Here is a 10,641-nt window from a genome sequence, read left to right as displayed (position 1 = left end):
ATAAAGAGTTTTCAAGACCTCAGTGGGCACAGTGATTTCCCTATGTACTCTTGGACAGTGCAAGTTCTCATTACTCCGACACCATATCTCATGAAACATAGCAATGTCTGTGTCTTTTATATAACTATGTAATTCTTGGTTTGCAGTCTTGTTCCTAAAAGTTGAAAAATGCAAACCTTGTATATTCCAACAGCGTTCTACAATCAGTTCTTCTCCGCTCCTGCACTTCATTGTCTCCACACTCAACCTGCCATTTTCAATAAACTCTGCTGTTCTTTGCATTAACTTCTGTGTCCCCCTGTATATTTGCTGACAGAAGACCAGACCAACAAAGGGGGACTGGGGATGGAGTCCCAAAGCCCTGCTGTGGTGGACATCCTCAAGGAGCTCATCAAGCCGCATTCTCTTCGGTCACCAGCCCATAAATTTGCCTCTGTCAGTCCTATGGCCCTTCCTGCTCCTTTCTCGGGTGAGGTGGTTGAATGTAGTGTTTTTTTTTTTTTTTTTTTGCTTCAGATCTCTCTCTTTATCGAGATGTAGCACCAGAAGATGGTCACAGATCCGTATAAGGTGTCCTTTTTCATCTCTCTGCTCACAGGACCGGCATTGCTCTGGGAGCATACAATCTGGGGCTCTCAGAGCTGCTTAATTAACTTTTCAGATGCCTTCTCAGCCCACTTTAAGGAAGTCTTCAGCCAGTCCAACGGCTCTCTCTCCATCGCCGACCAGCTCAATCATCTCCATCAGGGCACTTCATTTGGCAGATGATTATTCTCTGCTGTTCTGTGCTTTGGCTACCTTGTGGATGGAACGAGACAGGGCTGCTGACAGCCTACTGATAGGGTTTAGACCCTCAGATCCGAGCCATGATGACCATCTATAATGATACTGTGGACTTGGAGAACTTCATGCAAAAGGCTGTGAAGATTTCTCAACGCCTCACCGCCTGCCAGCCTGACGAAACCACTCATTCACCAACCTCACCTGCGGCCTGTCCTCCAGTACCAGAACCGATTAAAGTAGACCCCAAATTATCTCTAATGAACACACAGTCAAGCTCCCTTTTACAGTTCACCTGGTCCCGGCCTCCCTCAAGGAACTTCATGGGGCCTACATCTTCTCGAAACTGGACCTGCGGAGTGCTTCTAAACTTGTTTGAATCCAGGAGCCTGCAGTACCTACTCCTCCTGAAGTCATGGCCAAGCCCCCTATCTACCAAACATCATGGACTCCTAACAACGGGGTGGTCATTTGGAGTACTTCATTGATTGGGATGGATATGGGCCAGAGGAAAAATCCCATGGGAGGATGTTTTAGATCCCTCCCTTCTGGCAGAATTCCATTGTGACCACCCAGACCATCCAGCTTCCAGAGGCCGAGGCCATCGCTATAGTTGGGCACCAGGAGCTCCTCCTGGAGGAGAGGACACTGTCAGGAAGTGATTGTCATTAAGAACACTATATCCTTGCACTCCTCTCTCACCTTCTTTGTCTGGTCTTAAACATTTTATGTTTACTTTCCTGACTCTACGTATATCTGCGATCACCTACCTGCTAGTTGCTCAATCGTTCTGCTCCCAGTTCTCCTCTGCTCCAGCACTCCATCGTTACCACTCTCCGCCTTTCCGCTGGTATGCCATGAAAAAGGACTCAGTTACTCACAGAAAAGACCCGCTAACCCTCGCTACTCCCCAAATCAAATTCTCACCTGGACTATTTGCCTTGCTTTCTTCAAACGGCTAGTGTTCAATAAAAACTGTAGTTGTTTTTACTTACCTCTGTGTCCCCCTGTATATTTGGAGCTATATTTCAGAGAACAAATTTTATTTTTGAATATGAAAAATCTTCTGAGGTCTGGACCTCGGTGACCACATAACTGGCTACGGGCCTGATGTCAGGGCTTGTCAAAACCTCTCCAGGGCCTCAAAAGTGTTCCCCAGACTGCAGAGGGTTAACTGTGAGGAACCTCTCCAGTACCTCCTCAAATGGGGTTTAAAGCGAGGTTTACAGAGAGCTTCTTGGACCACGACCAGATCACATGGTGAGACTCTAGAGCATGAAGCAGGTCTCAGCCTTAAGGCGCCACAGAAGAACCATGTAACTAGGGCTTAGAATCTTTGGGTAGAAAGCAAATCGATTCAATTTGTGATACATAGGGTTTCAATTCAATTCAAGAACGATATTTGCAAATTCAGATTGATTCAATTTGAGATCATTCACTGCGGAATTCGATGTGATTCAATTAACAATTAATTTGTGCATTCTTTAAGTGGATTGACAGGATTATTAAAATGCTTCCCCTAAAATTTGTATATGCTTAGTTAGAGGGCAAACTGCAGCCTTTATGGAGAAATGAGGGCAAAAAACAACAACAGTTTAATGATGCTATGGCCTTTCAAATGGCATATGAAGAAATTTGGGTAGCACTTTATTTTACAGTCCTGTTCCTCATGTACATACTATGTACTTCTTATAGTAATTACAATAACTATGTAATAACTAGGTACTAACCCTGAACCTACCCCTAAATCTAACCCTACCCCATTGTAGTTACCTTGTATTACCAGAACTTTCTTAGATAAATACACTGTAAGTACCCTATAAGTACATGTTAGTACACGTACTGTAAAATAAAGTGCAACCGAAATTTGTCCTAGTAAAAAAGTGATATATTTTAAACACATTTTTATTTCAAGATAAGTATAGTTCAAATCTATAAATACGTTTACTGACACATCGCTTGAGACTTACCGATATGAAAATTATAATTAAACCTTATCTGTAGTACTACTCATGCCAGAGACGTGCACAGACTTTTTGAGGGGCAGGACAGTGGAAAAAAGGGCACTTCTCATTATAAAAAAGAAGGGAAAAAAAGAAAAAGGAAAACAAAATTCTAAACAAAACTATAAATATATTACAGGTGTGTGATATTGACAAAAAGTATATGTCAATATTTTCTATATTTTATCGATAATGATAATTAGAATATATTTTGCTATAACATATGACATTTGTAAGCAGTTGTTGTAGCATGGTCTTTTTTTGTTAAAGAGCCAGTAAGATGAAAATTCGAAGCTTCCTATCACTGTTTATAAGTCCTGTACAATAGGTTTAAATCCATACCAGGTTAAAAAACATTGTCATTTTGTCAAAATATCATTTTAAAATTACCTCAATTCTCAGAGATCCCTAAACGGTTCACGCGAAGCTGTTCAAAAGATTCAGTTTCCTTAAACCCCACCTTTCAGTAGCATACTGTGTTGTGATTGGACATTGTCAGTTTTGATTGGTTGAAGGGAAACGTGAAAAACGGACATCGCGTTGTTTTCATGTGGATTACTTTATCACAGAATATCTGTTAGCAGCACTTGTTTAGTTTTAAAGAAGACATGTCAAGCTTTCTATAGATATCTCTCTCATGTCTCTTCGTTGAGTATTCACGGAGTTACACCTCATTTTAATGACTTGTTTGTAAATGAAGATCAGCGCAGACAGGCTGCAGACAGCACACATACTGATAAGACGCTCGGGAGAAAACAAACACATAACTTCATAATCATACTTCGCGTTGTGACTCGGAGATGCTTGTTGGTCCAAATAAAGTTGGTAATGAACCCTCTTTTATGGCCAAACGCTTTGAAAATCCCACCTTGTACTCACCGAGATTAGAAAAGCAGTCATCAGTGAAATGTTGTGAACACAACAAAAGGTATTTGTTGTACTGCTCTGTTATTGTGGTAAAAATTAATTTTAGCCATTGGTTCTTCTGATCTTCATTATTTGGCAGTGAAAATAAAACAAACTTGCCTTTACAATTAAAACACACTGTCTCCTCGACATGATGCTATCACACCAACCAGAGCGTCTGTGTGTGGGGGGGGGGCAGGTCAGAGTTCCGTATCTCACAAGACGGTAGGCGGAGATTATTATGCAAAGTGTTCCTAGTGACGTACATAGAGATGGGCAAAAGATTTGAAATCTATAACGATTCGTTTCAGCGATTCAGAGTCGACTCCTTACTTTAGAAGCCAATAGATCGCTGGCGCCGATACAGGATGGCTGCCTCCGTGACGAGCTCCGCATATGTTTTTGTGTTTTTGTTAGTTTGTCCTGTCTTTAGTTATATTCCTGCCATCAGTTTCACCAGGGAAGAACTGCTGAACATTCGGCAGAACGCACCACAAGATGTTTTACCGGATTTCAATTATTCAGATGTTTTAGTGAACGTTGTTATCGGAGGAGCGGCGGCGCTGATCAAGCGCTTCAGGACGCGCAGACGGGGGAAGCGAGCGGGAGCGCTCGTCAGACTCAGGAAGCGCGGATTTCGAACGCCGTTGCCTAGCATCCATCTGGCAAATCTCCGCTCTCTACCCAACAAAACGGACGAACTCCTTCTGCTCTCTCGGACAAATAAGGATTTCACACACTCTGCTGCTCTGTGTTTCACGGAAACCTGGCTGAATGACACCATACCGGACAGCGCGCTCCATCTGCCGGGATTTCAGCTGTTTAGAGCGGATCGTGAATCAGAATCCACTGGGAAATCGCGCGGCGGCGGGACATGCTTTTACATCAATGAACGGTGGTGTACAGATGTAACTGTGTTAAAGAAGACATGCTGCTCAAATCTCGAAACACTCTTCATTAACTGCAAGCCGTTCTATTCGCCGCGGGAGTTTCACTCGTTCATTCTGGTCAGTGTTTACATCCATCCTCAAGCGCATGTGAGCTCAGCTTTACAGAAACTCGCTGATCAGATCACAGAGACAGAACAACAACACCCTGACTCTGTTTTAATCATTCTCGGGGACTTTAATAAAGCCAATCTGTCCCGTGAACTGCCAAAATACAGACAGCATGTTACATGTCCCACAAGAGACAGTAATATATTGGATCACTGTTACACCACAATAAAGGATGCATTTCACTCTGTTCCACGAGCAGCTTTGGGACGTTCTGATCACCTTCTGGTTCATCTTATACCGTCCTACAGGCAGAAACTAAAATCAGCTAAACCTGTATCAAGGACTGTAAAAAGATGGACTAATGAAGCAGAGCAGGATTTACAATCTTGTTTTGACCTCACTGATTGGAGTGTTTTTGAAGCTGCTGCCACCGATCTGGATGAACTCACAGAGACCGTAACATCATATATCAGTTTCTGTGAGGATATGTGTATTCCTACAAAGACTCAACTAATTTACAATAATGACAAACCGTGGTTCACTGCAAAACTCAGACAGCTCCGTCAGGCCAAAGAAGATGCTTACGTGAAGGGGGACAATGTCTTGTATAAACAGGCTAAATACACATTGGAAAAGGAGATCAAAGTGGCAAAGAGGAATTATTCTGAAAAAATAAGGACTCAGTTCACTTCCAACGACTCCGCATCAGTGTGGAAAAGTCTAAAGAAGATCACCAATTACAAGACACCACCCCCCAGCACTGTAGAGAATCAACGACTGGCAGATGATCTGAACGAGTTTTACTGCAGGTTTGAAAGAACACCCATCACCTGCCCTGAACGCCTCTCCACACAACCATTCACACCCTTCACAACTCCTGCAACCAGCCCTGAATGCCTCTCCAAACTACCGTTCACACCATTAACAGCTCCTGCAACCCATCCTGAACACCTCTCCAATCAAGCACTCTCACCATTCTCACCTCCTGCATCCCCCCTCTCCCCCACACCTGCAATTCAGATCAGCGAGGATGCGGTGCGCCAGGTCTTCCGGAAGCAGAAAAGGAAAAAAGCACCAGGCCCAGATTGTGTTACACCAGCCTGTCTGAAATCCTGTGCTGACCAGCTGGCCCCCATCTTCACACAGATCTTCAACAGATCGCTGGAGCTGTGCGAAGTCCCTTCATGCCTCAAACGTTCCACCATCATCCCCATCCCTAAGAAACCCAAAATTACAGGACTAAATGACTACAGGCCTGTGGCTCTAACGTCTGTAGTCATGAAGTCATTTGAAAAACTGGTGCTGGCCCACCTGAAGGACATCACTGGACCCTTGCTGGATCCTCTTCAGTTTGCCTACAGAGCAAACAGGTCTGTGGACGATGCAGTAAACATTGGACTGCATTATGTTCTGCAACACCTAGACAGACCGGGGACTTATGTGAGGATCCTGTTTGTGGACTTCAGCTCGGCCTTCAACACGATCATCCCAAACCTCCTCCTGCCCAAACTAAATCAGCTCTCCGTGCCCACCTCCCTCTGTCAGTGGATCAACAGCTTCCTGACAGACAGGCAGCAGCTAGTGAGGCTGGGAAAATACACATCCAGCACCCGTACAATCAGCACCGGAGCTCCCCAGGGCTGCGTTCTCTCCCCACTGCTCTTCTCCCTGTACACCAACGATTGCACATCTAAGGACCCCTCTGTCAAGCTCCTGAAGTTTGCAGATGACACCACACTCATCGGCCTCATTCAGGACGGTGACGAGTCTGCTTACAGACAGGAGGTAAAAGAGCTGGCTGTCTGGTGCAGTCTCAACAACCTGGAGCTTAACACGCTCAAAACAGTGGAGATGATCGTGGACTTCAGGAGAAACCCCCCTGCACTCCCCCCACTCACCATCATGAACAGCCCTGTGACTGCAGTGGAGTCATTCAGGTTCCTGGGAACCACCATCTCTCAGGACCTGAAGTGGGACATTCACATTGACTCCATCGTAAAAAAGGCCCAGCAGAGGTTGTACTTTCTCCGCCAGCTGAGGAAGTTAAACCTGCCACAGGAGCTGCTGAAACAGTTCTACTCCACGATCATTGAATCCATCCTCTGCACTTCAGTAACTGTCTGGTTCAGCTCAGCTTCTAAATCTGACCTCAGAAGACTACAGAGGGTAGTCCGGACTGCTGAGCGAATCATCGGTTCAACTCTCCCATCTATTCAAGAACTGTACTTATCCAGAGTGAGAAAAAGGGCTGTCAAAATCACTCTGGACCCCTCACATCCAGCACACTCCCTCTTTGAACTGTTGCCATCTGGTCGACGCTACAGAGCACTGAGCACTAGAACGACCAGACACAGGACCAGTTTCTTCCCTCAGGCAATCCATCTTATGAACAGCTGACAATAATGGCGAACACACTACACTTTATATTTATATACACACACACTTTATTTATCTAACACACATACTTAGTATACACTTAAATTTTGCACACAATATATATGTACATACATAACTTCACTTTGTAATATACCTGCCTACAATTGTCATTTGTATATTGTCATTCACTGTCTACATATTTGTATTTTTTATTCTTTTATTGTGTTTTATGTTCTGTCGCTGTCATTCTGTTGTACTGCGGAGCTTCTGTCACGAAAACAAATTCCTTGTATGTGTAAACATACCTGGCAATAAAGCTCATTCTGATTCTGATTCTGATTCTGATAACTTTATAAATCGTGTACTCTTTGGTTGAATTACTTTGCACATTGTTTACACTGATGGACAGCTACACCATGCACTGTAATACAGGTAATTTTTGATTTCCCATCTGTGTGGCTCTTTAAACACAGCTTTTGGTGTTTTTAACATAATTTACCAGTTGGTACCCTATATGATCAAAGTCAATAAATTCAAAGCAGTAACCAAAAAACTAAACAAAAACAAACAAAAACCTGTTTGGGTCCAGCTGACCAGAAAACAACCTTAGGGTTAATTTGCATAATTGAATACAAAAATATATAAGCCTTTTCACCACATGGAGCTGAAGCATTAAATGTGGTTTGAAATCAAAATCATTTCATGATGTATTTAAATGTATTTGCACAGGAATTAAAACAGCAGGAAAAAGTTTTTTGCACAATTCAGTTCATTTTTTTAGATAACCTTAATGATGTGCTTAATGTGAGAACATCAACATTAATTGGTTTCATGTAAATTAAAAATATAATTTAATATGACCATATTAGTCTGACAAGTTACGTAAACTTAAGCCATGTTAGTAGGTCTCTGAAATGACAGTCACAGAATAACGCTTTTTTTCCCCCAGTTGATGTTTTAATGTGCCACGTTAAAGGTGTGTTCTTCTGGCCACACTATTAAAAAATTTATTGGAGTTGCCAATGTTTACAAAATATTTTGAGAACCATCTTACATTTTAACATATTTTTATTTTTTATGATTCATAAATTTTATATGAAGTAACACTGTTCAAACTTTACTGTATAGATTATATAGACATACATTATTTATAATTAGTTCACTTTAAAATCTAGCCCATGTCTATACTAAAATACAACAGTGAATTTGGAGTGTGGGGGGGTGAACATTATATATTTTAGAATGTGTGAGTGAAACTAAGCTTCTCAGCATTGTCAGGAGCAAGAACATGACAGTTTTGCTAATCAGAAGGTTTAATGGCTCCCTTGTTGGAGCCATACATTAGTGAACTCTTCGTGTACTTTTTAAACTTTTGATCTCTCATGCCATATATAAGTGGGCTCAGCAGACGTGGCAAAATGCTGGTAAGAAGAAAGGTGCAAAAGTAGATTACAGACTGGTAGTAAGGAAAGAGAGAAGTTAAGGCCCCATCCAGGACTGTTGTGAACAGGGACAGTGTACAGAGCAGTAACTGGACCCCATGAAGTAAAATGGTTCTCTTGGTCTTCTGTGCTTGAGCTGGCCAATGTTAAAGACAGCATGACTTATTATATTGTATTCTAAATTAAATATATTTTGGTGATAGCATGTCCGGCTAATGATAAAGAAGGAAAGTGGACGGAGAGCCAAGACCACAAGCAGGTCCATCACACCAGGCACAGCTCCAACCAGCCAGATGATACCCATAAAGGGATTTTGGTGTTTTGGACGCTGCATATTCGTGCATGATGTAGAGGGTAGCAGATGGCCACGAAGCGCTCAATAGCCATACCAGCCAGGTTTAGTGGTGTGTTCTTGTAGCCATTGCTTCCAATGAAGATGAATATGCAGCAGATTGCAACATTCATGTTTGGCAGTAAATAAACAAACACAAACAAAATCACACTAACAGACAGTGTAATGATGTCATTGATGATCAGCTGCATGTAGAGGATGTAGCGTGGCTCCTGAGCAAAGACAGGATTCTTGAAGAAAGTATAAATCAGAAGGCTGTTGATACAACTGATAATGATACCAAATAAGACCACAATGAAGTTTTTGAAAAAGGTTTCCTCAAAAAATTCCTGTCGGTTGATTAACCCTGAATTGTTCATTTCACAATCGTCAATAGGTATATATATTTTTTTTTTTACCAAAAGTCCTGTTAATTGGACATAATTTAGCTTATAATTAGGATAAAAAATGAAGACCTTGCATGCTGCAGTAGATCCAAGTTCCTTCCAGTTAAAATCTGTGCATTAAAGATATCAAACTCTGATCTCTCTTTCTGTCTCTTGAAATGTCATTTATGTAATGTCTTGTTGACATTATTCAGAGGTCTCCATATCCTCATGAGCGTTGTTGTAATGTCATGTAATGTTGTTGTAGAGTCCCCAAGGTCAGAAAAACAATGAGGTTGAAGCAAACACTCAGGTTAAAAACAAAGTGACCTTTTGTTTGTTTTTGTTTATATGTTTAGATTAAACAGTTGATCATCTGTTGATTTTTCAAGTGAAAAACAAGTATGTCTTTTTTATATCTCTTATGTGGTGAGCTACGACACTTTTATATTTAAATATAAAAAAGATTTATTTATAAATATTTATTTTCAAATAAAAATAAATATTAAAATAGTCCATATTTATTTCATATAATTTATATACATATATTTATATACAATATACTCTACATATATATCAGCCACAACATTAAAACCACCTACTTGATATAATGTAAATACAATCTTTGCAGCCAAAACAGCTCTTGTGCATATTAAGAATGCCCTGTGGTATCTGGAACCAAAATAATAACATCTTATCCCTAAAGTCCTGCCAGTTGCGAAATGGAGCCTCCATGTAATCAGATCTGTTGATCCAGCACTTGCTATAAAAAGGTCAGTCAGATTGAGATCTGGGAAATTTGGAGGCCAAGTCAATATCCTTAACACTTTATCATGTTGTCATTCTTAAATTTTTATTTTTTCTTTATTTATTTATTCTGCACCCCAGTAACATGGGTATGACGCAATTAATACAAGGAGAGGGTGACTTATGAGGACATAACCCATGTCCCCATTTTTCAAAACGCTGATAAATCATACAGAATTCGTTTTTTGAGAAAGTAAAAATGCACAAAGTTTCCTGTGAGGGTTAGGGTTAGGTGTAGGGTTAGGTGTAGGGCAATTGAATGTAAATTTTTCTACAGTATAAAAACCATTATGCCTATGGGATGTCCCCACTTTTCACAAAAACAAACGTGTGTGTGTGTTAACTGAGTGCGTTAACACACGCAACCACATGCCTACAGACATATTTAGCTGAGAAAGCCAAATGAAGCGAGCGATAAAAAGGCCAATTTCGACAGAAAGGGCAACAAAGTTACTTGCAAAATATGTTATGTGGAATTAAAATGAAGTACAATAGTTGTGCAAGTAAAATGCTATATCACTTGCGACTCAAACATCCACAAGCAAATGAAAGGCGCTTCTCAAAGCTGGCCACTCTAGCGAGACACTACCTCTTTATTCCCGGGACATCTGT

General features: G+C 41.3%; 1 pseudogene; it reads right to left on the bottom strand.

Annotated features, from left to right (window-relative positions):
* Positions 1-8,363: 8,363 nt before the first annotated feature.
* Positions 8,364-9,216, bottom strand: LOC127964183 (odorant receptor 131-2-like; annotated as a pseudogene).
* Between the last annotated feature and the right edge of the window lie 1,425 nt (positions 9,217-10,641).

The sequence above is a fragment of the Carassius gibelio genome, chromosome B8 (assembly GCF_023724105.1).
Source record: "Carassius gibelio isolate Cgi1373 ecotype wild population from Czech Republic chromosome B8, carGib1.2-hapl.c, whole genome shotgun sequence".
Taxonomy (NCBI): Eukaryota; Metazoa; Chordata; class Actinopteri; order Cypriniformes; family Cyprinidae; genus Carassius; species Carassius gibelio.
The sequence above is the reverse complement of the archived record's forward strand: the minus strand, read 5'-3'. Positions and strand labels throughout refer to the sequence as shown.